The sequence below is a fragment of the Ovis aries genome, chromosome X (assembly GCF_016772045.2).
Source record: "Ovis aries strain OAR_USU_Benz2616 breed Rambouillet chromosome X, ARS-UI_Ramb_v3.0, whole genome shotgun sequence".
Classification (NCBI taxonomy): Eukaryota; Metazoa; Chordata; class Mammalia; order Artiodactyla; family Bovidae; genus Ovis; species Ovis aries.
In genome coordinates, this window is record NC_056080.1 from 69718682 (window position 1) to 69724578 (window position 5897).

Sequence of the window (5897 nt, forward strand, 5' to 3'; positions counted from 1 at the left end):
GATGGACACTACATAATGATCAAAGGATCAATCCAAGAAGATATAACAATCATTAACATATATGCACCTAACATAGGAAAACCACAATATGTAAGACAAACGCTAACAAGCATGAAAGGGGAAATTAACAATAACATAATAATAGTGGGAGACTTTAATAACCTACTCACACCTATGGATAAATCAACTAAACAGAAAATTAACAAGGAAACACAGACTTTAAATGATACAATAGACCTGTTAGACCTAATTGATATCTATAGGACATTTCACCCCAAAACAATGAATTTCACCTTTTCTCAAGTGCACATGGAACCATCTGCAGGATAGATCACATCCTGGGCCATTAATCTAGCCTTGGTAAATTCAAAGATGTTGAAGTTATTCCAAGCATCTTTTCTCACCACAATACAGTAAGATTAGATCTCAATTAAAGGACAAGAACTATTAAAAATTCCAACATATGGAAGCTAAGCAACATGCTGCTGAATAACCAACAAATCACAGAAGAAATCAAAAAAGAAATCAAAACATGCACAGAAACGAATGAAAATGAAAACACAACAACCCAAAACCGATGGGACACCGTGAAAGCAGTACTAAGGGGAAGGTTCATAGCAATACAGGCATACCTCAAGAAATAAGAAAAAAGTCAACTAAATAACCTAACTTTACAGCTAAAGCAACTAGAAAAGGAAGAAATGAAGAACGCCAGGGTTAGTAGAAGGAAAGAAATCTTAAAAATTAGGGTACAAATCAAGGCAAAAGAAACAAAAAAGACCATAGCAAATATCACCAAAACCAAAAGCTGGTTCTTTGAGTAGATAAATAAAATTGACAAACCAGTAGCCAGACTCATCGAGAAACAAAGGGAGAAAAATAAAATCAACAAAATTAGAAATGAAAATGGAGAGATCACCAAAGACAACACAGAAATACAAAGGATCATAAGAGACTGTTATCAGCAACTATAAGCAAATAAAATGGACAAATTGGAAGAAATGGACAAATTCTTAGAAAAGTATAACTTTCCAAAATTGAACCAGGAAGAAATAGAAAATCTTAACAGACCCATCACAAGCATGGAAATTGAAACTGTAATCAGAAATCTTCCAGCAAACAAAAGCCCAGAACCAGACGGCTTCACAGCTGAATTCTACCAAAAATTTCGAGAAGAGCTAACACCTATCCTACTCAAACTCTTTCAGAAATTGCAGAGGAAGGTAAACTTCCAAACTCATTCTATGAAGCCACCATTTCCCTAATACCAAAATCTGACAAAGATGCCACACAAAAACAAAACAAAACGACAGGCCAATATCACTGATGAACATAGATGCAAAAATCCTTAACAAAATTCTAGCAATCAGAATCCAACAACACATTAAAAAGATCATACACCATGACCAAATGAGCTTTATCCCAGGGATGCAAGGATTCTTCAATATCTGCAAATCAATCAATATAATACACCACATTAACAAATAGAAAACTAAAAACCATATGGTTATCTCGATAGATTCAGAGAAAGCCTTTGATAAAATTCAACACCCATTTATGATAAAAACCCTCCAGAAAGCAGGAATAGAAGGAACATACCTCAACATAATAAAAGCTATATATGACAAACCCACAGCAAACATTATCCTCGATGGTGAAAAATTGAAAAACTTCCCCTAAAGTCAGGAACAAGACAAGGGTGCTCAGACTCACCACTTCTATTCAACATAGTTTTGGAAGTTTTGGGAACAGCAATCAGAGAAGGAAAATAAATAAAAGGAATCCAAATTGGAAAAGAAGAATTACAAACTCTCAGTCTTTGCAGATGAGATGATCCTCTACATAGAAAACCCTAAAGACTCCACCAGAAAATTACTAGAGCTAATCAATGAATATAGTAAAGTTGCAGGATATAAAATCAACACACAGAAATCCCTTGCATTCCTATACACTAATAATGAGAAAATAGAAAGAGAAAGAAACAATTCCATTCACCATTGCAATGAAAAGAATAAAATACTTAGGAATATATCTATGTAAAGAAACAAAAGACCTATATATAGAAAACTTTAAAACAGTGTTGAAAGAATTCAAAGAGGACACTAATAGATGGATAAATATACCATGTTCATGGATAGGAGGAATCATTATAGTGAAAATGAGTATACTACCCAAAGCAATCTATAGATTCAATGCAATCAATATCAAGCTACACACGGTATTTTTCACAGAGCTAGAACACATAATTTCACAAGTTGTATGGAAATACAAAAAACCTCGAATAGCCAAAGCAATCTTGAGAAAGAAGAATGGAACTGGACGAATCAACTTGCCTGACTTCACTCTCTACTACAAAGCCACAGTCATCAAGACAGTATGGTACTGGCACAAAGACAGAAATATAGATCAACGGAACAAAACAGAAAGCCCAGAGATAAATCCATGCACCTATGGACACCTTATCTTTGACAAAGGAGGCAAGAATATACAATGGAGTAAAGACAATCTCTTTAACAAGTGGTGCTGGGAAAACTGGTCAACCACTTGTAAAAGAATTGAAATTAGAACACTTTCTAACACCATACACAAAAATAAACTCAAAATGGATTAAATATCTAAACATAAGACTAGAAACTATTAAACTCCTAGAGGAAAACATAGGTAACACCCTCTCTGACATAAACCACAGCAGGATCCTTTATGACCTACCTCCCATAATATTGGAAATAAAAGCAAAAATAAACAAATGGGACCTAATTCAAATTAAAAGCTTCTGCACAACTAAGGAAACTATAAGCAAAGAGAAAAGACAGCCTTCAAAATGGGAGAAAATAATAGCAAGTGAAGCAATGGACAAACAACTAATCTCAAACAGATACAATTAATTCCTGCAGCTTATTCTGGAGAAATAAAAGACCTAATCAAAAAGTGGGCCAAAGAACTAAACAGACATTTCTCCAAAGATGACATACAAATGTCTAACAAATACATGAAAAGATGCTCAACATCACTCATTATCAGAGAAATGCAAATCAAGACCACAATGAGGTACCACTTCACACCAGTCAGAATGGCTGCTACCCAAAAGTCTACAAGCAATAAGTGCTGGAGAGGGTGCAGAGAAAAGGGAACCCTCTTACACTGTTGGTGGGAATGCAAACTAGTACAATCACTATGGAGAAGAGTGTGGAGATTCCTTAAAAACTGGGAATAGAACTGCCTTATGACCCAGCAATCCCCCTGCTGGGCATACACACTGAGGAAACCAGAATCGAAAGAGACACATGTACCTTCAATGTTCATTGCAGCACTGTTTATAATAGCCAGGACATGGAAGCAACCTAGATGTCCATCAGCAGACAAGTGGATAAGAGATCTGTGGCACATATACACAATGGAATATTACTCAGGCATTAAAAAGAATACATTTGAATCAGTTCTAATGAGGTGGATGAAACTGGAGCCTATTATACAAAGTGAAGTAAGCCAGAAAGAAAAACACCAATACAGTACACTAACACATATATATGGAATTTAGAAAGAAGGTAACGATAACCCTGTATGCGAATAGCAAAAGAGACATAGATATATAGAACAGTCTTTTGGATACTGTGGAAGAGGGTGAGGGCAGGATGATATGGGAGAATGGCATTGAAACATGTAAAATATCACATGTGAAAAGAATCGCCAGTCTAGGTTTGATGCATGATACAGGGTGCTCGGGGCTGGTGCACTGGGATGACCTAGAGGGATGAGATGGGGAGGGAGGTGGGAGGGGGGTTCAGGATGGGGAACACATGTACACTCATGGTGGATTCAAGTCAATGTATGGCAAAACCAATAACATATTTTAAGGTAAATTAATTAAAAATAAAAAAATAATAAAATGGATAAACAACAAGGAAAAAAAAGGAGGGGATATGTGTATACCTATGTCTGATTCATGTTGAGGTTTGACAGAAAACAGAAAAATTCTGTAAAGCAATTTTCCTTCAATAAAAAATAAATAAATTATTTTTTTTTAAATGGCAAGACTGAGATTATATAGACTTATTTTCTTTGTGATTATTTGGTTCTGTAAGTTTTATTAATTGAACAGGAATTACATTTGCAATTTGAAAAGAAAGTTAATGTTGTTTTGAAAACAATCAGAGGTAGTTAAAGAACAACAATACTTAACGATAAGGGGGCTAATTTACCAAATAGACATGAAAATATTAAGTGTGTTTGCATCTAATAATAGAGCATCAAAGTACATAAAGAAAAATGTGATAGAACTCAAAGAAAAAATGCACAGGATAGTTAGAGATTTCATACTCTTCTGTTAGTAATAAATATAGTAAATAGGCAGAAAATCAGTAATGACAGATCTCATCAACACTATTCACTGGGGAGATAGAAAAAGATGGCAGAAGAGTAAGACAAGAAGACCATCTTCCTTCCCACAAATACATCAAAACTTCATCAGAATTTGGAATGGCTCCTACAAGAGAACTTCTTAATGACAGCAGAAGTACCCAAACTTCCAAAAAGGGAAGCCAGTTTCCTTAGAACAAGGTAAGGCAAAAGATAAAGACATTAAAAGAGACAAAGGATTTCAGGACAGGGATTGTGCCCCCAAAGAGGGAGTCATGAAGGAGGAAAAGTTTCCACACACTGGGAAACCCAATCACGGGGTGGGGCAGGGACCAGGGGAGAGATTCAGAACCCCCAAGTGAGTGCAACAGTAGGGGCTCAGAAGGCAAAAGAGAGAAAACTCACTACAGAAATCGCTGCCGAATATCACTTCTCAGTCAAGAAGCAGCTTGCAAGTATCCACCCAGAGCAGAGAGTTGGGGAGCGGTGCCAAGGTCTGGGCACAGATCGCAGGGAAATGTTAAGGGTGGGTGGGTGGGGGTGACTGCCTTAAGACTACTCTGAGAGGGCTACTTCAACATAGATGTGGAATTAGATGTGACTGCCACTGTCAAGGCTGGGCAAAGTGCTTGAGGCAGCCAACAAAAAAAAAGTACTATGCAGACATTACTTTACCAACAAAAGTCCATCTAGTCAAAGCTATGGTTTTTCCAGTAGTCATGTATGGATGTGAGAATTCCACTAGAAAGAAAGCTGAGCACTGAGGAACTGATGCTTTTGAACTGTGGTGTTAGAGGAAATCCTATAGGAAATAAGTCCTGAATATTCATTGGAAGGAGTGATGTTGAGGTTGAAACTCCAATATTTTGGCCACCTGATGTGAAGAACCTACTCATTGGAAAAGACACTGATACTGGGAAAGATTGATGGCGAGAGGTGAAGGGGACGACAGGTGACTGGATGGCATCACTGACATGATAGACTTGAGTTTGAGTAGGCTCTAGGAGTTGGTGATGGACAGGGAAGCCTGGCATGCTGCGGTCCATGAGGTCGCAAAAAGTCAGACATGACTGAGTGACAGAACTGAACTGAATGCAATCCCAACCCCAGAGGTGGCAGCCACTACCAGGCTCTGAACAGACACAGGTTACTGCTCACACCTTGCTGGGAGCTTCAGCAGCTTGAAGCTTCCTAGGGATCCATGACCTGCGGCCAATTTCCCTGGGAGAGCTCTCCCTCCATCTCAGACCAAAACAATATCCAAACAGACATCTATTGCCACAGGCTCTTCCCAGTTCATCACAGATGTGGCTGCCATATCCTCCACTATCTCCAGCCTGAGCAAGCAAATGAGCCCTAATAAAACTTGGCCTGCATCCCGTCATGTCTGGGTGGGGAACAGACTGGATATAAGGCACAATTGTGAATTTTAGGAGAAAGTACAAGCTGGAGTAAGTCCAGATCTGAAACTAAGCTGATACCACACTATCTACAAGAGGTCCAGAGACCTTTGTAGAAATACTGGAAGAGTTTTATATGAG